A 26,008-nucleotide genomic window follows, 5' to 3' on the forward strand; every position below is an offset into this window, starting at 1 on the left:
ATATCTGTAATAATTAGTATGCAACAAAGGAAATAACAGAACAAAAGTATGCAAGATGAAGAATAGTCAGAACAAACATGCAATCCCTAATTAGTATGCGATAAAATAAATGACAAAATGGATGTAGTCTATATCCCTGTATGAATATTATCCCTAATTAGTATGCAACAAAATGGATACAGTCTCTGGCTGTATAACCCTTTATGAATATTAATGAAGAATATATGCAGCATAACAAATATTATCACTAATTAGTATGCGACAAAACGTATATAGTCCCAGGCTCTATAACCCTGTGTGAATATTAGTGAACGATATATGTTACAAAATATACAAGCTCTAATTAATATGCAACAATAGGATGTACTCTATACAGCTCTGATAACCTATGAAAATTAACAAAATATGCTGTTGCTAATTAGTATGCAGCAAAAAGGGTGTAGCTTAAGGATCTAATAATTATGAATAATCATTAAGGATAATAAACTATTCCTAATTAGTATGCGACAAAAAAGATATATTCACAGGATAACCCTGTATGAATATTAATGAAAGATATATGTGACAAAATATACTGCTCCTAATTAGTATGCGACAAAATGGATGTACTCTAAGCCTAAGATAATGCTTGATGAATAATTCTGAAGGATTCACCTTTATCAAATTTTAATAACAACCTTAATTAGAATCTAGAGAGTATTTTCAACCTACAATCATATATGAATATTAATGAAGGACATTACATAATATATCCCTCCATAATTAGTATGCAAATTCACTTATTAGTATGCAAGTACTATAATACATAACCTCAAGCAGATATAATGAGTATAATCCTGTATGAATATTGATGAGATGAAAATCTAATCAAATTATTCCTTATGGATATGCAAGTAGGGTAACTGATGCCAGTATAAGCCTGTATGAATATCAATGAAGTATACTAACAAACAATTAATGTTACCTGATTAGTTTGCAAGAAAAGTACTTTTGATATTAAAATATCCTTCATAATGGATATATTAAAGATACATGTATATCATATACTGATGACCACTTAGGGAGATATTATATCTACGTCTCTGTTGTATTAGTTCTTTAAACGGCATTTTAAGAGTAATTACATTGTTTCAGTTTCAACATGTAATGTTTGAGTGAAACAAGGACAATCGCTGGGGATTACATCTTCTTAAAACATGATTTTCCAATTAGATAATTGATATATGGGACAATTGCTATTAATATCTAGCTTGTCTCATAGGTATTCAATGTCAGAGAAGGTTATATCATGTGTTTAGTGCTTATGTTGTATAGTATTCAAAACAGTATGGAACTTAGACCTTTGCTGTCCATCATACATGGCAAATTGCTTACATTAACATGGGAATATATATATATATATATATATATATATAATATTAGAGGGTGGTGGACATAGTTTTTCTGAAACAGAGAATAAATTTTTTTTTTTTTAGAATTTTCATTTTCCCAAGGTTTTGAAAGGAATGTCAAAATTCTGTAATTTAAAGTTAAAAAAAATGAATGCCAATTATGAAACACATGAAAGCTAGATTTTACATAATTCTAATAACATTATTAAAGCTTCATATATTATACAAAGTTTAAATAAGTATTTTACTATACATTTGACAGATGGCAATCTATTACATTTTAAATTAATATCTCTTTGAATTTTGTGGAATAGTAATAAAGTTGTTCTTAATTTAAACTGTAATAGATTGCTGTCTATCACTCATTGTTTGATAACAAATCTAATATATTTAGACTGTTGTTGTCTTGCATTTACTACATATTATGTCTTTCAGTCACCACTCGTTAAACTCTGCATGCAACAACCAGGTAACTTTGTGCCAGACACAGATAACAAAAGAATATTTAGTATGACAATGCCATCACAAAAATTGAACACTGGAGGCCATGAGGCGTAATCATTAAAGCTGGATATAGCCCATACATTTCCTTATATTACCACTACATATTAATCTTTATTACCTTTAGAACTAACATGCGATCTATACAGATCTGCTCAGTGTTGTGTGACTGTATGTTTATAACCCTGGAAACAAAAATGGAAATCTGTACAAACTGACATTTGTGGAATGGATAAGATTTAAACGTGGGAGGGAATAATCCTGCATGGAAAAGGTTCATGAGAACTGGGTTCATATTACCAGATATCTTTTATCAATTCAAAGGCAATGATGATGAATGTTTTGAAAAATTGACATTTTGTTGAACGCTAAGACTTAAACCTGAATGGGAATAATCCCTGTATGGAAAAGGTTCATGGGGATCTGGGTTAATATTATTACCCATTTGTTATTTATCGAAGGCACTGATAATATGATTTGCAGACTTGCCATGTTGTTGAACAGAAAACTTTGAAAAAATACATTTTCTATTTTCGCACAATTTGAAAATGAACATGTTTGCATCTTAGACTTAGATTAGATATAGCTACTGTTCAAGAGCCTGGGACCGTGCCATGGAAAGTTCTCAAAATTCCTAAAGGCAGTAATCCAACACTCTCTATATTGCAATATCATACTCACAATGTCGACCAGCCAGCCATACTGGGGGTATATACATAACATGATGAATGCATGGCTGCATATGAAATTACAAAATTCAGATAGCACTCAAGTGCTCAGATTGGCAAACACCGAACATTCTACCCCAAAGCATCAGTAGGAGATATTGGCAAATGCTGCAACTTCTAATCTAGAAGTATTAAATTTCAAAATCTCATTCTTATCTGTAGTGTTAATAGATAAGACTCTATTTATAATGTTCTGTGTGTATCACACTTCACATGTTTATACATACTTTTAAAGATCAAATAATTATTTACAATGATTTGGAGATTTACAACAGATTGGGTCACAGTACTCCTACTCTTCAGTCATCACAACTATAAATCCTTCAAAACACTGAATATATCTACCAGTACTTGAAGTAATTTGTGTGGGCAGTAAAAGCTAAGAATACTTCTTATTCAAGATGTGTCTTCTTATGAATTCCAATCTAGGCTAGTTATTAATCCTCAGAAAGTCATACCGTTTAACATTTACTGTACAAGTCTCACACCATTACATACGAGTACCAGTGTGACACGCCCCCAGGGATGGTACAAGTGGCCAGCTCAGGTAGGGGTGTGTGGCCAGTGCTTGAAACCCTAGGCCGCATTTTAGACCCACCTTAACCAAAAATCAATACCCCATTTTAGACCATTGCAGATTTTTTAAAAGATGAAAGTTTAGACCTAACTACATATTCCTTAGGAGGCAACATTTTGGGACAATTAATGGCAGTTATGATTTGGTAAAGGACAATGGACCACATTTCAGACCAAGCAAAATAAAAGATAATGCAAAGTGGACCCTGTTTTAGACTCTTCAGCTCGAAAAAACCAGACCCTATTTTAGACCAAAGGGCTGGAAAATGTACCCCATGGGCCAAAGAACGGCACATCCATATACTCAAATAAGGGGAGTAGCCCCTATAGGAATGCTGTAGCTTTCACATAGGGCAACCCTATAGGATTCCTGTTCCTTAAAAATAGGGAAACTGCATGGGAACTTGTTGTTTTTACATAGTGCAACCTTTTGGGACCCTGTAGCTTTTACATATGGCAACCATATAGGGACGCTAGCTTTCACCTCGGACAACTATATAGGGACCCTGTAGCTTTCATCAAGAGCAACCCTTTTGCTTTCACATACAGTAACCATGTATTGACAATGTTGCTCTCAAATAGTGCAACCCTATAAGGGGACCCTGTAGCTTTATAGAGACCTTGTAGCTGATGTATTGAGCCACTCTTATAAAGATTGCTTACGTCTATCCAGAACGACCCTGTTGCCTTTCTGCATTCAAGGCACACCACCAACAGAATACGTAATACAAAGAATGATAAGAGCAGTTAATCAATTTTCTTTCAATGCTGATTTAATCACAAAGTGTATGAAATGGACACATTAGATTACCGACAGAACACGTCAGCTGATGAAATCCTAAGAAATGGGGAGGAAATTACCATCACATGACATGCCTTAACAGAAAGCCTTCATTCAGATCTGAACTAGATAAGCACATAAAACCAGGAGCAAGATTTCGTATGATGGAGATGAATAGGTGGATTAGTGTTCACTCACACTAGAAGTCCAAAGACTTTCAAAAGACAGAAATTAACTTCTGTATTCATTCTACATCGCGAGAGAACTTCCATTGAAGGGAGAACCTGGTTGAGTATGTAACACCACAAACCCTGAGAAGCAATAAAGTGGCCTGCAATCATTCATGGAATCTTGAATGTATCAGTGACAGGAAAAGACAGATTTATGTTTATTCTAGAGGGAAATACATTAAAATAAAACATTTGTGGACGCAATTCTACGATTTCCGTTATAATTTCCATCCTTAAAATCCCTGGAGGTCTCAGGAATTCTGAATGGTTGCAAGTGTTTCCATTTACTTATAGATCTGTATCATTGCTGTTTGGTAGATTTCTCTGTGTTTTGGTGTACATTGATTCCTACTTTATTAGTTCATGACATATTGAGGCCTCATTTCTAGGTCGATTTATTTCTGTTTTCTTCTCTCTTGTTTTCTCTTTCTTTTAAAATATCAGTAACTTTTGGCAGAATTTTGTGCAATTTATCTTTGTTTTGGAATACGTTAATACATAGTTTGATTTATGATGAGTCATGACGTACCTGGGTCTCCTTTTTGGGTCACCTTCTGTACTTTTCTTTTCTCTTCTAGTTCACTTTTTGTACAAGTTCTATCTGACACTATTCTGGTACTTTGATATAGTGTGATTGGCAAATCGCCAAATCGCCCTTTTCACATTTCTAGTTCGACAAATGTGCTTTTTTTCAATCTTTTTTTCTTTTGCCACTTCTTTCTTTATCCATGGTCTCCTAAAATAGCTGTATACCTTTTGGGCAGATTTTTAGAAATTCAACAACTCTTTTCAAATCTTTTTTTTTATGTACTTAATTTTGGCTTTGAAAGTATTCAGTGGTGAAAGTAGTGGAAAAAATTACATTCCAAGTCAAATTATAATTTAATTAGCATATACATAGAACAAGTAAAAGAATTTTTTTACTTGAATTTGATTTTTGGCAAAAAAGAATTATTTATAGCTAAAATGATGTTGGTTTGGTGTTTCAGTCATGGGACATTGCAGCTAAAATGATGTAGGCTTGGTGTTTCAGTCATGGGACATTACAGCTAAAATGATGTAGGCTTGGTGTTTCACTCATGGGACATTACGTTTTTGACACAGAGCTAGACATATTTCAACTTTACACTGACAATAACAGAGACACAACACACACAGCAGGATCCTTTGCCTAGTCACATAGCTACATGTAGAACAGCTGATAAGCATCGCTATTCCTTCACAAGTGCAGAAAAACAGGCTTCTAATGAAAACATTACACATGGGACTTGATGATTTTAATGGCTGCAATTGTTTATTTTCTAACTGAAAATCAACATTTCAACTTCATTACTTCTACATTCCCACTGTGCATGGCACCTTGTTTCTTTTGCACTATATGTTATCTGAGGGTGTATAATACGTGAAACATCAAGCCTACATCATTTCTGCTGTAAGTTGTCTGAGGGTGTATAATACATGTCATGTTGCAGGAGTGAAACACCAAGCCTACATCATAAATTTAGCTGTAATACTAAGAGTGTTCTGGAAAGAATAATTCATTAAAAGTATAAAATAAATCACACTTGAACAACATTTAGAATTCAGTCTAGCAGGTTAAGTTTTTGACACATTAGTATGATTTATAACATGCCTGACAGCAATGCAACACTTATCAAATATTGACGAGATGTGTCAATATAAAGTCATCAGAGCCACTTTCTTCAAATATTTCAGTTTATTTGATTAGGTGTTAACATGAACCTTGTAACTGTAATGTAATGTGGCAGGAATACTGATAGACTCTCTCACAGTCCTCGGAACTTCACTTTACTAAAATCGACGCTAAATGAATTATTTTGTATGTACCGATACCATCTACATAACGTACTTCATCGTACTCGAACAACCTTGTACTGTGCGCCCTCATCGACCACATAGAGATATATGTTCGTTGACGTGTGACTGCGACGCTCCGTATTTTCGCTCGGGGCTTCGCGATAACACGGAGCGTCGCAGTCACACGTCAACGAATGGTTATCTCTATCATGGTCGATGAGGGCGCACAGTACAAGGATATTCGAGTACGGTTAATTAGCTGGCATCGGTACATACAAAATAATTCGTTTAGCTTTAATTTTAGTAAAGCGAAGCTCCGAGGGCTGTAAGAGAGTCTAGAATACTGAGTACATGAATACTAAACTAGGTGGCCATGTTTTTGTTCAAGGTACACGTCAGAAGTCATGGGATATGGGGCTCTTAATTTAGGAGATCATAGCAACTTGTTTCATTCTTTCAAATTTTGACACCCAAACTTCATGTTTCTCATCGTAACACCTTCAAAATTGGTCAGTCAGTTTAATTTTAAAGTAAAAAAAAAAATAAGTATAAAAAAGTAACTGCATGTTGGTGAATACTTCCATTTTAATAATAATTGCACTTTCACATTCTGAATGACTTTAGAAGTCACAAGAAAACTTGAAACATGTGTTTTATTAAAGTTCCCAAATTTCAACAACACGCGATAATTTTCACACAGATACATGCTTGTGGGGGTCGCCATAGTCCAATCAATAGCATTCTCAGTTCTTCCTCATTTTGCAATAGAGGGTTTCAGATTAATGACTTACGTTTAACATTGTACACTTACTTTAAGGATACTGAATATTATTATAACAAGATTTTTCCGTTATAAATATGTTATGTAGTAATTTTTTGTAATAATCTGAATACTAACAATTGACCAGTTTAACATTGAACCATTAACAACATGCACTGCTTTTCTTATTTTATCTATTACACCTACATGCCTCCCCCTCCCGTATATATATGTATGCACATCACCATCATCTACCACGTCCTGCTAAACCCTGACCATGTACACGTTTTTTCTCATTTTCCACAACTAACAACCCCTTTCCCCCTCAAATCACATGTCACTCCTGTATACCAATATCTAAGCCCTGACAATTAATGTACACATTTTCCCCTCATTTTTCACCCCCCCCCCCCCCTACACCCACAAATCATGTTACTCTGAGTCCTGTATTTCATCAAGGCTATGACAACATTTGTCTGTCCTAATTAAAACAGATACTAAACAATGTATTGCATTAGAGTAAACACGATGACCTCAAGTTGACCTCAAAAACCTACCATGCCACCACAGCAACATGAAGCAAATTTACTACTCATACCATGCTTAACAGTTTTAATCACTAACAAAACACACAACAGATGTCTCTTTTTTCACACTGTAATACAATAAAATCCGGATATAAAACATTTCATCATATCCACAGTGTACATATATATCAGTCAAAGTCTTGGTTATTACAACTGAGGAATTTAATTTTACACAATTTTTTAAATCTACAGATGAAGAAAAAATATAATTATTGCTACATTGTCAATAGGTGAAACATCTGATATCTAAATATAAAAAAAAAATTATGCTGGATCTAACTGTATTGCCATGGTAATAGTGTACCAGATTGAATCCTTACCAATACCAGATTTCCCCCTCTACCAGGGTTCATATTAAGACTTATGGTACTACAGCAGGTATGAAGATCTACACAGTTTTACCCAAACCTTAGTAAACACACAGCAAGCTAGGGAGAGATAATGCTTGACTCTCCTTAAGTAAAATCATACAGACTTCAGGCTCTATGGTGGAATTTAGCTGTCAACATTTCATCTATTCAAAATAAACAAGTTCTTTTGATGTACAGTGTGTGTCTGATATACGACACATCAAACTACACAGTGTGCTGAACTAGTTCTTGACTGATCTACATTTTTCTAAATTCATAACAAAAAGGAGTTGTCTCAAATTATCACATGGAGTCGGAAAGCTAAATTTTCAGTTTTATAGTGTAATCGGATTTAAGCTCAATGGAATTTTTCATGCAATTCGATGCATTTTCCAGTTGTATTTTTTTTTACACAAATCTCATACAAAGTGAAATTGATACAGCTGAAAATTTCACGCAATTTTATTTTTTTCACTGGTTTCAAATTTTGAAGTTTGAGATTAAAGGCTTCTCAAATACTTTTCAGGAGCAGTATAATAATCACAGCATTTCCATTGTGAGCTTTTCATGCAAAGAAGTACAAAACAGATCACAATCTAAACAAAACTGCATTTTGCTTCCTTCAGCCTCTGCAACAAATTGAGACAGACCCTGAAAACAATGAAGGTTTTAACCCCAAAGTGCTTCCTTTGCCGTTCTCTTGTTGTCGTTTTGCCAGTAGCAACATATCAACCAATCAGACAAGACGTCTCTACAACTCAGAACCCATTAACTCCTCTACTAGCCAGGCAAGTCTTTTGTGTAAGTGTTACTTGAAACGATCCTGCTGCCTTCGTCCTTGTATAACACTTCATCTAAACCTACGCAACAATCAAAGTCATAAAAAGCATTCAAAATATAATCAACTTGAGATTTTTCTGTCCTGCAACAATTTTTTTGAAGAGGATCTTTGTCCTTTGAGTGGAATTGTTTGTTGAATGTTACCTAAGTACTATATGTTCTTCAAAAGAAATGTGTTCACAGACCAGTTAAAAATATAATGGTTTATAGTTCACCATACTAAGAGTTATTCTAAGGTTAGCCACGTCATATTTATCTCTAAAAGGGTATCATCCAATTCAACACTTTGATGTTCTAGTATAATACATTGTATCTGTTCTTATTTGGTAGTTCTGTTTTAATGTTTGGGTAATATTTTGAGTCAAATATATGTCTGTGTGTGTGTGCGTGCGTGTGTGTGTGTGTGTGTGTGCGTGTGTATGTACATGTATGCACGTACATACGTATGTATATATGTATGTATGTATGTATGTATGTATGTATGTATGTATGCATGTGTACATGTGTGTGTATGTATGTATGTATGTATGTATGTATGTATGTGTGTGTATGTATGTATGTATGTATGTATGTATGTATATATGTGTATATGTAAGCATGTGTATTATATATGTTTATATATATATGTGTGTGTGTATGTGTATGTGCATGTATGTGTGTATGTGTGTATGTGTGTGTATGTGTGTGTATGAGCGTGTGTCTGTGTTTGTACGTATTTAACATAGTTCATTATATTTTATTATGTATATATTTTGTTTATTTTATTATTATACATGTATAATGTGTAGGCGAGTTAATATAATACAGACTATTCTTCTCTTCTGGTTTTAAAAAAACATAAAGAGTACCAGCTTATTTATTTATTCTTGAAAACACTATTTTTAAATTAAATGATTTATTTTGTATTTCTGAAAAGTCATGGATTGCCTGACAGTATAATGTCTGCCATTTATGCTATTCTGACCTAGTTTGAAGAGAACCATTGAAGAGTACCTGCATCTATAATTCTACAAAAAATGTTATTTCCTCAAAATACCCATGGATTGCACTAAAATCTTCAGACAGTCAACATGTCAAACGTAGTGAGATCTCTTTTACACCCTAATATTTGAATCCTATGTTCTTTGTTAGTTTCATTCTATCTCATCAGTGAACCCTTTAATCCAAATCTTGTCACAGCCATTATCTTTTACATGTACTTGACTTAAAGTGGCCATATGGATGAGAATTTGGTATTTATTTTGGATTTTTATTTGATAAAACAGCTTCACTATGTTTTTCTACTTGAAAAAATAATGTGAAATCACATATACCAAGTTCATATTCGCAACTCAATAAACTGCAAAACATTAAACAATGTGTAAAATGTTTGTTATTGTACGTACAATAACAAACTTTTTACACTTTTTGCATCTTTTTGCAATGTATTGAGTTATGAACACGGACTTGGTCAATGTTCTTTCACATTATTTTTCCAAGTAGAAAAACATAGTGAAGCTATTTTATCAAATAAAAATCCAAAATAAATACCAAATTCTCATCCATATGGCCACTTTAATGAAGGCTAAAGGGGTTAAATAGGATCGGTCTTTTTTAAGTCTATATTTTTAATAGCTGTGTAAGACAAGTATTTTTCAATTCCAAAGTTTAATCTTAAACCTGTACCAGCTGTAACTAAGGTAGACAACCAATAATATATTCAGTGAAAATTATTAAAATACCAATAATTAGACATTGTACATGTCAATTAGACGTCTATTTTATCTATAAGTAGTATAGTAATAAGTTGAGATTGTGATTCATTGGGTTGCTGATTTTTAGGTGCGGACCCAAAAATCAACTTGGATGGATGGATACATTGCACCTTACTATTTGTAGTGCTACACAATATGTTTACCCACAGGTGATTCAATAATGTATAGGGTGCGCAATATTATATTAAGTCATTTTATCTAACAAAATAATTTCAAAAATAACATTCCAGTTGCAGCTAAGTGCAACCTTAAAGGCCAGGACTCCAATGCCAGGTTCTCACGTTTAGTATTATCTTATCAGTGGAATAGTGGAATAGATTAAATCATTCAATTATTCACAGGACCAAATTTTTTCTACAACTCTGGCAGACGACTGTTTTTCACACAGAAATTTTAATCCTTAGATATGAACTGGGCTGTTAATCCGACAAGTTGGACTTTATAGGTCGACCTGATTTGATAGCCGACATGGCAATCCAGTTGAGAAAATGTGACTTGGTTTTTATAGCCCAAGGACATCTGTGGTGTGCCTGTCATCATTACATGAAGGTTGGTATAAATGAAAACCTACGATGTGTACAATTGGTATCTGATATATAGCCACTAGACAGACATGTGGAATGTCTATTTAACTATGCATCCACATGTCAACAGCTGGCATAGCTAGATTTATGTTCTGTTGACTATACTTAACTATTTTTAGAAAGCTGGACATCCAATACAGCTGACCTCACTTACCAGGACAGGTAGGAGCAACTGGAAAGTGTTAGTCCCACTTTACACCTCCCATCCCACTTTACACCCCCCCCCCACCCCCCGCCCGCACCCCACTTTACAACCCCAACCCTACCCCTACCCCTACCCCTCAAGCAGTGTTCAAAATGTCAATATGTTTAAAATGACTCCAAGATGTAAGAAATGAACAAAAATACAATAGATGCAAGGAACAAACATGAAAGAAAAGTTAACCCACCTATACTCTAATTGGACTTAAGATTTGGTAGGCTTTTTTCAAAGTCAGCTATTCCAACCCAATAATTTGGACCCTAAATCAATGCAAATTGAGATGTGTACATATATATAACTAGTCTGGGATACAAACAAACAAAAAAAAGAGCAAAAAATAAAATATGATTAAAACTGACAAAAGCCTTTAAAAGCTTTTTATATTCAAAGTGGCATGTACTTGAAAGTTGGCGTAGTCTGCCACCTTTTTTCATCAAATTACTGTCACAATTCCTTCACTTTCTGACACTTTTTTTAGATGTTCAGCAGTCGCTAAATCTGATTAAATCTGAGCCTAGAGACATTAACAGATATACAAACTGAGACTCCTCCAGTCAGTTCAAAGGGTTTAAATACAGACATGTTTGTTGCATGACAATTTTTGTGTCACAGTTCTGATTACTAGTACAAATTTAATACTGTAGGTTGTACTTATGCAGGGGAACTCAGGCATGAATGAATACGCGAGATTTTTAATAAACTCTTTCGTCTAAATTACAGCGAACTCAAGGTGATGACTGAATTAAATATTCATGAGAAGAGCAGGATGATTTGAATCTGGGAACAAATTTGTTCAACAAAATCAAAATTGGAACCTGCATGGTCTGAACATAATCGGTTTGACACACACACACACACACACACACACACACACACACAACTGAGTTTTGGTGAAGGATTGGGTTGTAACAGAAAATATGGATTGCGAGTTTATACTTTATGTCTTCAAATAACAAATTATGTGGCTGGTAGGGTGTGTGCCTTCCTGTGTCATCAAACATTTATTTAACAGGCTAAATATTGTATTATAAAACAATAAATCTTTCACTGAATGTACTACGTGGAAAAAATAAATTGACCCCCCACAAGACAAATTACAGTTATCCCAAAAATCCTCTATGGACACATACAAAGAGTAAGATATTCATGATATTGTCACAAGAGGTTTTCCCATAAACCCTTGCAGGAAGGATGTCATCACCAGAGGTTTTCCCATAAACCCTTGCAGGAAGGATGTAATTGCAAGAGTTTTTCCCATAAACCCTTGCAGGAATGATGTCATTGCCAGAGTTTTTCCCATAAACCCTTGCAGGAGATCCCCAAATGACTGAACACATGTCAAGAGCAGAAGGGCTTCTTTAAAGTTGGGCAAGTTACTGAGGTGCTATCTTATCACCAAACATCATTTAAGTTGATAGAAGTAATTAATAATAGTGCAACTATAGGCAGAAATAAGCCTGAGTGGATTTTTACTTTAAACATGTATTGTCTTAGTGGATTCTGTATACTGACTTTATACACTGACTTAGTCTAGTTCCTATACAGTATCGTTACCATTTACACCTCCACTAACAGTATAGTCAAAGTCGTTACTCTAGAAGTTCTGAGATGCATGAGATGCAATTTAAAATTCATTCACAGCCACCCACACACTCATTAACATCAAATCTTTGTTAATCAATCACAATATTCTAACCAATAACAACAGTCCCTCATAAAGTTAATGTTTATCGGGGCAGTTATGTAATATTCCAAATATGGTATATTTGTCAGCTCAGGATGCTACTTATACACTGTTTACATCAATATAAGAGTTGGGGTTCACTGATTGGATGGACAACTTTTCATGCTGATTGAGGGACTTTTACCAGACGTGGTTTAGAGTTAGAAACCTCATTGGCATAGGGAGTAACACTGACTCAAAAATAGGCTTAATTCAGTCATGCAGACAGCGCTAGTTAAATATTCATCAAAGCATAAATCCCATCAATTGACAAATAAGTCACATATACACAGTTATACGATATAATATGAGTTATGACGATAGGTTCAGTGTTACTAGTATTGAGGACATTAAACCGTAATAAAGAACAATTCTAACGAGAAACAAAATTCTGATCCACATACAAGCCACGAACTCAAGTAATCAATTTTGATCTATGTTATTATACAAACGTAATATATCATGATTTTCATAAAAGAGACTAACAAAAGCAGCTAAAATATTGAAAAAATAGTGGGAAGCAAAACACCTTTCCTGACGTTTATGCTTTGTGTTCGTTTACTTAATCAGAACAAACATATTACAATATACTGTTCACTAAAAACTGAGCTATAGCTTACAATACTGCAAAGCTCTCTAAATTAGTAAAAATTAAAACGACAGTGAATTATTTTCAACGGAATGTTTGAACTGACTGAAATAGATTAGTTGTAGATTCTTAAACAGCTGGTAACACTTCTTGTTGTAATGAATAAATAAAGTTTATGACTTGGTTTAGTAACACCATCATTGCTTTGCTCCTTTGGTACCCTGAGCGTGTAGATCATTGACATTTTGTTGTAAAAGTTGTAAATATTTGTTCGAAATACTCAAAGAATTAGTTTGCCCTGAGTCTGGAAATAACTACTATACAGTGCTCAAATATTTCTATTATTATGGTCTGCCTTACAGCCACAATTAAAAAAGCTTTGATATTTTTTTTATCAATGTTGTGTTCATGGCCATATCCAGTTGAGTATATATAAATATCAACTAAATTGTGAACCTTTCTACAATTACATCAAATAGTATACTAGCCGTGATGGATGAGTGGAACACGATAAATACTGAAAATAGTTTCAAAATATTACAAATATCCTGTCTTTGTATACATTGTATGAAGTCAAATTTCACATGACCCCCCCCCCCCCCCCTCCTCCCCATTGTTGGTTTATTATTCATAGGTGAACAAAGTTACTATAATTACAGATTTTGTCGGCTATTCTTCGCTGGTTGTAACTCATAAAACAGCATGTTTGATACTATAAACTCAAAGTTATTTAGATTTTAGCTGTATGGCTTATGATGTTTGACTGGTTGTGTAATGTTAAAGCACCAGATTTGATCAATGTTGTTTTTATTTCAGCTGTATTAGAGCCTCAAATTGCATCACTATTGTAATTTCAGCTGTATTATGATTGGCTGATGATGCTCAATTGGACGCCACACTTTGTACATCTTTTATTATTAAACTCAACACTATTGTAATTTCAGCTGTATTATGATGGCTGATGATGCTTCATTGGCTGCGACACTTTGTACCTGTTTGATCATTAAACATGACACTATTATAATTTCAGGTGGCCGATGAGGCTCAGTTGGATGTAACACTTTGTAAATGTTTGATCATTAAACTCGACACTATTGTAATTTCAGCTGTATTTTAATGGCCGATGAGTCTAGGATGGATGTAACACTTTGTAAATGTTTGATCATTAAACTCAACACTATTGTAATTTCAGCTGTATTATGATGGCTGATGATGCTCAATTGGACGCCACACTTTGTACATCTTTTATTATTAAACTCAACACTATTGTAATTTCAGCTGTATTATGATGGCTGATGTGATGATGCTCAATTGGACGCCACACTTTGTACATCTTTTATTATTAAACTCAACACTATTGTAATTTCAGCTGTATTATGATGGCTGATGATGCTTCATTGGCTGCGACACTTTGTACCTGTTTGATCATTAAACATGACACTGTAATTTCAGGTGGCCGATGAGGCTCAGTTGGATGTAACACTTTGTAAATGTTTGATCATTAAACTCAACACTATTGTAATTTCAGCTGTATTTTAATGGCCGATGAGGCTTAGTTGGATGTAACACTTTGTAAATGTTTGATCATTAAACTCAACACTATTGTAATTTCAGCTGTATTTTAATGGCCGATGAGGCTTAGTTGAATGTAACACTTTGTAAATGTGTGATCATTAAATTCAACACTGCTGTAATTTCAGCTGTAATATAATGGCTGATGAGACTGGTTGGATGTAACTCAACAAGTTTGAAAATAAAATGTTATTGTAATTTCAGCTGCATTATGATTGGCTGATGATGCTCGATTGTTCGCCACACTTTGTACATGTTTTATTATTAAACTTTACACTGCTGTAATTTCAGCTGTATTAAAATGGCTGATGAGACTGGTTGGATGTAACTAAACAAGTTTGAAAATGAAATGCTATTGTGATTTCAGCTGTAATAGATGTATACCAGCTGTAAGCTTTGATAAAATAACTCTTCAGGACATGAAAAAAAAGTTCACATACTATAAACTCTATTTGTATGCATCGCCATTTATCTTCATAATCTGATACTTAGCCTTCAATAATTACATTTACAACAAAATGTTATATACATGAAAATTACACACATATATTCATCTAGATAGACAAAATAAAGATGCACATCACAATGTTATGACGGGACTGTACACCAAAATAGACACAAATTTAATTGGATATTTTTCACATGGAGAACAAATAAGAGATATCAGAGATAAAATACACAGGAAAAGAAACTGAGAAGAATATGTTATTTTTAACTATATTCCCTCATGCCAATATTATCATGATACATTTTATTTTGTGCTGACCTCACATTTTTCGGGGATTTAGGAATGTCCTTGACATTCTAAATACTGCAAGTAATTATATAAACGTAAATATTTAGAGAAAAAGGATACATAGGCTGTCATTTGCACACAAACAGTAAGAATTCCCCTTCTAGTCTTGCAAAGTTTTGACAGGAAGGTCCTGCAGGAGTTTTTGCCTCCTTTACAATGTAGAATAAAATTCACCTTTATGTCAGGCTAAATGACTGGTGGTTTTGTAAACAAAACCAGGGTGAACAATTCTTTTCCAAACTGTTAAATCTTATCGAACATTAATAATACTAATACTAATAGCTATCTTATGAAAAATTTCACACAAGCAGCCTAGTACAAGTGACAATTAGCCATATACACAAATCATCACAAAAATTTTAACACAAATTAAGATGACATCACACTCTTGGCACTGACTTGGACACACAGTTTGATGACATCACATTCTTGACACTGTTTTTGACACACTATTTGATGACACCACATTATTGTCACTGATTTGGACACAGTTTGATGACATCACACTCTTGACACTGTTTTTGATACACTATTTGATGACATCACATTATTGTCACTGATTTGGACACGCGGTTTGATGACATCACACTCTTGTAATTGATTTGGACACATGATTTGACGACATCACACTATTGTCACTGGTTTGAACACAAAATTATCATCTGTCATTTTTATTTGTATTCCATGCTGATTTTAAAATTTATCCCATTCACACACTTCAAAGGCAAAAATTTGTCACAAAGTGTCTACAAAAAAAAAGTTTCATGTCCGCAGGGCAGTTTAAAATTAAATCTGTGTTATTGGCACAGCACATTTTTTTCACATTGGCCTAAAGTATACACATGTCAGCATATTATATTTGCAATGAAAATTAAATAAACCCATAAAAGGACAAATATAATCCTTGCAATTTTTTATTTTCATTTTGAAAACAGACAACACACTAATTCTATCTTTAAATTTGCACATTACAACATAATCAATATATTTGGTAACCATAGTAATGATACTGGTAATAGTTCATTGGAACTATATTGATGTGGCATCAGCTATTTCCATTGCATTAATTTCTAATTATAGTATTTCTAAAAACTTCTTTCAGTGATCTTCCGCAGAAAAAAATGCTGTTATATAACATCACTTTCAACACATCCATTTTGGTCTAATACGAATATAGATTTTGATTGTATAGTCTCTTCTTGTAATATTTTAAATTCTAATGCTATGTCTTCGGTACGACTTACATAAACAGAACATGTTACAATCCAAACACACTTCATGTTTAGAATCACTTTGCCATCGTAAATCTCTCATGATTATCGGTTCATGTGAAAGCCAAATCAATATCACCGAGAGCATTTTAATTTCAGATGTAAATATCAAACAAACATCTCCAAACAATTTTTTTTGAACACAAAAAGATAAATACTGCCAGCCATGCTAAAATATTATAAACCTTAAAGGACTCTTCAATACTAAAATTTTCTTTTCCAGAAAATCAATACTTCACTGATCGATATTAAGAAGGTATGTACAGCACAGTGAATAGATTCTAAATGACGGATAATGATGGGAAAAAAAACGATTAATGTAAAAAAAGTTAATTTGAAGATATTTAAAATTAAGATTAGAGTCCTACCATTACTTTTTTGGTAAGAGGTGACATTGGTGGTGTCTGTCCGGCAGAGCGTCCCTTATTCCGGTCTTTGAAATGAGCCATGATTTTGAGTAGTGGTTTGCGGTATTATTCCTGAATATTATCCAGATAAAAATTCAACAGATTCCAGGAGCAATTTCTCTGTCCATCACTTTCTTTCTGGTAATAATATTATTTTTTTTCCGTGTGGTACACAGCTTTTCCCACAGAACAATAAAAAAATGCTTGATTGCTAAACTCTCTCTCTCTCTCTCCCTCCTATAACTTCTGTTTGATCAGTGTAAACCAGCACTTAGTGTTGAAAACACGCACACACAGTGATAGTCTCAATCAGCTTGCCTTCATACATATACCCTAACGTCATAAAAAACAGAGGGAGAATATCCACTATTTGGAAGAGCCAAGCAGAATCATTACATTGATGTTCTTGTTCCATCAATGGTTCCATTTCATAATGCGTAGCAAATCATTGGAATACAGAAATTGTCTCAGCACTATTTTTTTTTTCATAATTTATTTCAGGAAATTCGAAATCCAGATTTTTAATATGATTTTACTATTTGTCAGGTGAATAACATTAACACAAATTAAAACTGGTCAAAGAAAATATTGCTATACATAGATTTGATAAACAAGGTTTTGTTTTCTCATTCATCAGTCAGTTTTTTCTCTCTGGAGACCAATTTCAGGGCAAAAGTGAAAAGCAATCATTTTGACATCTTTCTATCAGTCTTGCATCGACTGTCATACCACCAGTGACAATAGTTACATTGTCACCTATTTCTCATTATGGGTTTCCTTTCTTCCGTCGAAATGAAATACTCGTAACTAGCTATTCCGACTATAAAAGCTGCAGTCAAAAGCCTTAATTAGGGATAGAATTACTTATCTATCTGGCTCTCCTCTTTGATAATACACTGATATGTGTTAAAACTGACCTTCAAAAAAGCTGGACTCTGATAACTATTGCAGGAGAATTATTGGAATGTTTCCCCCTATTCCCACAATGGAATGATCCACACACTGCCGAGCTCCACACAAAGGTTTCAAAAAATATTAGCAATTAATTTTAATTGGACTAGATCACATAACACAATGAAGCACTTTTTTGCAAAAGACAATTTTTTTTTAATAACACTATCTCAATTTGACCCAAATACTAGCATACTGAAAAGTTACCAAAATATCAACTGTTACTAGCATTGGATATAGATAGATGGAATAACGTCATGTTTCAGAAACACTTTGTCAAAGGAACAACTTTTTTAAAATTAGGGATGCACCACCCCCCCCCCCCCCCTTCTTACAAAGTGGAATGCCACAAATACTGGCATACTCAAAAGGTTACTCTCAACATATCAACTGTTACTAGCATTGGAAATAGATGGAATACATGTAATGTCATGATTCAGCAACATCTTGTCAATTAAATCCCCCCTCCCCCCCCCCCCACCCCCCCTCGATTTCCTTAAAAATCGAAATGTCCGAAATACTCAGAAGTATGGTCCAATTTCAAAATATTAGACGAATTGATTTATTTAAATGTACAGCATACTGCAACAAAGTCGCTGTCACAGAATACTGGTTTTTTTTACGTGGGTCTCCCTTTACAAATTGGAATGACCCAATTGCTAACACAGTTATCAGTAAGTTTGAAAATATCAGAACGGTCATTAGCAATTCTAATGTATAACATACAAGCAGCAATGCACTTTGTCAGAGAATACTTTCCTTTTCATATAATTTTTTTCTTGGGAATTTATACCCTGGAATGACCCAAATAGGAACACATTACATGTATGATATTGGCAACATTATTACCAATTGGAATGCAAAACACATTGTAATACAGAACTTTGTCACAAAAGCACCTTTTTCTAGGATCATGTTTTTCCTTATAAATTCACTCTTCCAACTGGATTGACCCAAATACTACATATTGAAAGGTTCAAAAATATCAGCACAAATATAAGTATTCATGGATTATAAAGCAAACATTTTCTTACAGTTATTTTCTTACAAACTCTTTCCTACCTCTCTTAGAAATACTAATGCAAATACCAATACATTTAAAAGGTTTTGAAAATATAAGCACACTGCAGTAACTATCAATTGGAAAGGGTAGTATTACTGATACTGTAATAAAGTAATTTTTTGTCACAAAATGCATTTTTGTTCTTTCTCGGGCCTAAAAAAATAACTATTTGGTTCCGGTTACCCGACTCCACCTAGCTTTTCACTGACACCCCTAAACCTTTTTTTACATATTCAAGAAAAAAAATAATACAATCGCAAAAATTGTGAAAAGTAAAGATACTCTAAAACTGTTCTTCTAATATTTAATGGCTGTACATCTGATAGGAAGAAATTAACAACACAGAGACCATTATGAAAACAGTGGAAAACCTGAACCAGGCACTAACACCGAAAAAATATATAATAAAATAAAATAAACAAGAAGTCATCGGAGATGACGCAGTCCCCCCCCCCCCCTGCAATGGATGTTTTCAGAGAATTGCCTCAGTCATGGTAGTGTGATATATTAGATTCTATGAAATATAGCACGAATGGCGTTGAAGCACAACTGTATAATTGATTGAATATTTGCATACATCTTTTGAATGTTTATTTATTTGTCTATTAATCCCTGATGTTATTTTTATAAGTGATCATTTGGCTGTTGCTATGGGTGTGGTCTTTTTGCTAGGTACATACAGTTTTTGAATGTTTATTCACTTGTCTATTAATACACATCATTATCTTTGCAATATACCTTATCATTTAGCTGTTGCTATGGGCATGGTCCTGTTGCTAGGCACATTTACATACATTTCTTGAATGTTTATTCACTTGTCTATTAATCCCTGTTATCTTTGTAAAAACTACACCACCCTTTGGCTGTTGCTATGGGCGTGGTCATTGTTGCTATGGCTAAAATGTTTTGTAGAACTTCTAGTAACATCTCACTGAGTTTTAGTCTCACTGACAAAGTACTTAATGAGATTTATGTTTTTGACCAAAATTCACATTTTTTACACCTAATTTGCATATCACACATGAAATCATTATATGCTTGATAATTCTTCATCTATACACCCCCAGATGCATCTTTGTACACCTAATTTGCATATCACGCATGAAATCACTATATGCTTGATAATTCTTCATCTATACACCCCCAGATGCATCTTTGTACACCTAATTTGCATATCACACATGAAATCACTATATGCTTGATAATTCTTCATCTATACACCCCCAGATGCATCTTTGTACACCTAATTTGCATATCACACATGAGATCATTATATGCTTGATAATTTCATTTCCTGACTTGATCCCCTCCTCATACTAGAATGGCCCATATACTGTAACAGTTAGAGAGGTTTTTTTAAAAGGACTCTTGCGATGGAAAGATTCCGTGGGTGGCAAGTAAATTAGAACGGCGACACAACTTTGCAAAACAGACACAAAATCTGTGCAATTAGAAAGAGAATCAGGTCTACTTAACTTCAAGTTGTAATTAGAACTTACATCCCCAATGGCATTAGATGTACATACCTACAGGACAGGTCACAAGGTCTGTATTTCTTGGATGACGTTATAATTGACTTTCAACAGATATTACACTGATACTTGACAAGCAAACTGTTGACTTTCATCAAGAAAGGGCAAAGCAAGTTTTAGATGCAAATGCGGTTTAAAATTCTACATTCACTTGCTGTAACCCAGGGGTATTATTTTTAAAAATCAGTTAGACTCCTTTCCGACTCTTCTCCGTTGTTTCAACTGTGCTCTCAATTTCATTAATAGCAGACACTTTTTCAGTTAAAGGGACATTTTTTACACAAAGAAAGCGTCTGCATATCGTTAATCCATGAAAGGAACTATCCGCTAACACTTTAAATCCATGAATGAAACTGTCCTCAGTTTGTTAATCATTTCTGTGGCACTGCTCCCAACTACAACGCAACCAGATTTTAATCACTTTGTTACCCCGACTTTACAGCCTTCATAAAAATATTACTCGGTAATAAGTATCCTTATGTACCTTGTATTGCTAAGAGACATTGCATGCATGATACTGTCATTTCATTTCTGGCAACCATCATGATAAAGCCTAACAGTCAAGTTTCTAAGCTAGCCTGAAGTACTTCTCCCCTGTATTACGATTCACTAAAGCATAAAACTTACTCAATTTCTCACCAAAATCCTTCCTTTTCAGTTTGATACCCGATATCTCGTTAAAATTATAGTTTTGCACTCTGCAAGTAATGCACTTTAAGTTACAATTAACATTTATGGCGGCTCCGGGATGTACATGTGATTTCAGTGTAATGGCCATTCCTGAGTGACTCTAGGACATGCATCACTACATAAGATATCAGGGTAATGACCATTCCTCAGTGGACGTTAGTATATACAGCCGTGAAAGCAAGTGTGTGCCGACATAAATCTATCACTTACAAAAGTGAAATGCATGCCAAGTGATCTCAACTCCATTGATTAATAACCATTACAACTCTCTCTTCTGTCCCATTGTATAAATCATTTCACTGATTTCTAACATAACATGATAGTCGATGAGAAAGTTAGACCGTAAATACTAAATACCAACCTTGACGATTTTGATTTTAACATCACAAGTTAAAAAGCTGTACAGGGATGCAACTGTGTTTTAACACCAGTACTTAATAACTTGGAACAAATGTACAAGTGTGCACTTAACAGATCCTGCTGTCCACAAAATTCGCGTTTTATATTTGATATATGCATCAAAGCATTCACCGAATGAACAATCATGACTATCAACTGTGTATGTGTACATGCTCTCTCTCTCTCTCTCTGTCTCTCTCTCTCTCTCTGTCTCTATGTCTCTGTCTCTATGTCTCTGTCTCTCTGTCTCTCTGTCTCTCTCTCTCTCTCTCTCTCTCTCTCTCTCTCTCTCTCTCTCTCTCTCTCTCTCTCTCTCTCTCTCTCTCTCTCTCTCTCTCTCTCTCTCTCTCTCTCTCTCTCTCTCTCTCTCCACATATAATATGGTGATACATAGTACCAGTACTCTTGGGGGGATATCAAGAAAGTAAAGATTTGTTCATGAAATATCAAGGATGCAGTATTGATGATGTTTAGCAATCAAGTTGATATAAGGGTCATCCCGTGATGCATCACCGTTGCACCTGATGGGACAATATAACTTGACGATAAAGCCAACCATAATTTGTTTTCAAGATGCCAACATGTGATTGGAATATTGACATTGGTGACCTACTTTGCAAGTTACTGCCACACATTGTTAACAATCTTTTTTGTGTTTTTCCTTCTTCTTAAAGTTGGATCATATGATATTAGACTTTAGAGCAACAAGTTACTCTAAATTCTACTGCAAGATGATGATGATGATGATGATGATGATGATGATGATGATGATGATGATGACGACAATGATGATGATGATGATGATGATGATGATGATAATGATGATGACAATGATGATGATGATGATGGTGATGATGATGATGATGAGGAGGAGGAGGAGGAGGAGGAGGAGGAGGAGATGGGAATGATGATAGTTTGTGTATGTGCCTTAATGACGTAGTCATCAAATATTAGTACAACTACAATCTAGAAAAAAAATCTGTCAGAAAAACATGAAATCTTCCTTTTGACTCTGATTGATAAATATCAAAGTATGTGGTTGTCATGGCAATGACTTAGCATTGATCATGCGTTAGTACATTATCACAAAGCAGTGAGAAAGACTCTAAGGAAGGGTTGAATATACCTCTTATTAACTATTCACTTTGATGTACTGTAATATCACAAAACCCCCTGAGAGGTGAGTGCAAGTGTCACGTATTCACGGTATTTGCACGAGTACTTGCAGTGTTCTCTGCACCCGTATTACATGAGCGTAGCAAGTGAAAGTGCAGCAGAAAACACTGCAAGCACGAGTGTAAATACCCCTGAGTAGCCACACTGAAACTCATATGACATGGGGTTCTGTTATTATTACATACGTTTATCTGAAACAGCAAATTTCCATAAAAATCATACAGCGCGATCACGCAATTTCATGTGTAGCAAACTATCATGTCCTCATTTGCATATCATTTGCATGCAGGTATGCTATGCAATAATGTTTTCAGTATTGCACAGCGGTGAAAATACCACTAGTAATAGTATGCGCACACCAGCACAAGTAATCTCAGGTACATATGCAATAAAAGCCGGTATTTCATTACTAGATTCTTCATTATTAAAGGTTTGCTTCAGTTTGCCTCTTGTTATTCATGATAACAAAGATTATATTGAACTATATGTACCAGACAGCGGAACTAACATTAACAAGCTTCCTGTTAGTAAACGTAATGTGTCTGTATAACGTCATGCTGTCAGTGCCAACTCGGTTTATGTGTTGCTTGCTTCGTCGTTGCGACAGACAGAAGGAGCAATTACTATCAGACAGTCATCCAGGGGTTAGATTTCACTTCATTGAACATACAATCTGTTCAATCAATAGCAAGTCAACGATGTGGAATTATTTCTTTTCTAGGGGTTTGGGTTTTCAGGGCATATAACAGTTGCTAATTCTTGCTAGGATTTTACTTTTACAGCCAAGCTGTGGACCACTTTTTTTTCATTTTCTGTAAACATCGTTGCTATAGTTACCCTCATCATACCTGTATGCCTATTTTTTATGGATTTTGTTAAAGACCCATGTCAGATTGGGATTTTAATTTGAGTGAGAAATACTGTAGTTAGGCAGAGATGTAGAAAAAGTTGGCTCAGAACAAAAGTATGATTGGATCTAACCCAAATGGCTCCACAGATACAATAGCACTAATGCTAGCACCTGGGATTGAATTATGGGCCTTTAAAGACCAAGTTGGAATAAGATTAAAATTTGGGTGTGACAAACAGTTGTCTGGCTGAGCTGTAGAAAAACTTGGTCCAGAACAAAACAATTTGTCTATGTTAACCCTACGGCATGACTGATACAGTGATAAGATAAGGCCTAAAAAAAAATAATGTGTGGTTCCAATTACATTCAATTTTAAAATAGGTGGGGAAGGTAGATTTTTTATTTTATTATATAATTTTTTTTCACGTGTGAGTGTGTCTAGTTCAGATTTTCCATTTTTTTTCCAAATGGTCTCTGTGTTATTTATTTCTTCCTATCAGATGTACAGCCATTACAGATTGGAAGAATAGTTTTATATTGTCTTTTTAAGTTGATGTCAGTTTCCACACCCACTATTTCTTAATGCGAGACTTCACGATTTTCACGATTTTATTATCATTTTTCTCAAATATGTAAAAAAAAGTTTAGGGTCGGCGTGAAAAACTAGGTGGGGTTGGGTAACCGTAACCAAACAAATTTTGTTTATTTGGCCTAACACTATTAATCTGAGATGAATCATGGACCTTTCAAGATCCAGTAGGATGTACAGTTTTTGCTGTAGTTGTCAAATGAAAAATTAACAACAAACAAAGAATTATTACAGGTACTAAGGACTTTAACCTTCAAATTGGGTCTAATCTTGAAAGTTGTAATAAAAGGAATTGATTTCGTGAGGATGTTGAAAAATACAAGAGGGGTCAGCAAAACCAATTTTCAGAGTACAACGATTTAACACTCTTTCTACTTTCTATCTAAGTTCAACAAAACAGGATAAAACCTGCACTGGCTGTATCTAAAGTATTATTTCCTTGATCAGACAATATATTCACTGACGATTGTTAAAACACCAATAATTAGACATTGTACATGTTAATTAGGGTTAACTTTTATCCATGAGCAGTACAGTAAGAGATTGAAATCGTGACAATTTTAGGGTGTTGATGTTTGAGCGTAGACCCAAAAATCAAATTGATTATTTTATTGCGCTATACTATGCATACAGCTACACAAATACATTCACCCACAGATGATTCAGTACTGTTCAAGGTGTACAATATTATAAGTAAGTCATTATATCTAAGAAAGCAGTTTTAAAAAAATGTTCAGTTGCAGCTTGTGTAGCTTTTATACACATAAGGACATAATTTTTTATCAAACAAATTAAGAAACTACCATTTACCATTTTATGTTTGAGAACTTTAACTATTATTTTGTAAATTTTGTAGTAAGGATGTTAAAGTGACAAATCTAAAGTCGTAAGGGAGTGACTTTATCAAATACATCAGATGGCAAAATTCCTAACTGTCTGATACTTAACAGGTTTTTTTTCACACAGCGTGTATAATATCTTCTATTTTGAACACGACTGTTTTCTTAAATTTCCAGATGACATTTTTTTCTCTACTGTAATCAAGAATGACATTTAAAATGGAGTGGTTATCAATATAAATCAATAACATAAAGATCAATGGGACATCTTCAAATACGTGAGTATACTTTATTTAAGTGGAATGGTTCAACTTGAGATGCTATATTATCCTGTCTACATGTATTATGAGTGTAGTTATGATGATGTAAGTGCATTCAATTGAAATTGCATTTCACAGTGTGTGTTTGTGTGTGTGTGTGTGTGTGTGTGTGTGTGTGTCTGTTTGTCTGTCTGCGTGC

This window comes from Glandiceps talaboti, chromosome 10 (genome assembly GCF_964340395.1).
Source record: "Glandiceps talaboti chromosome 10, keGlaTala1.1, whole genome shotgun sequence".
In the NCBI taxonomy this organism is placed as follows: domain Eukaryota; kingdom Metazoa; phylum Hemichordata; class Enteropneusta; family Spengelidae; genus Glandiceps; species Glandiceps talaboti.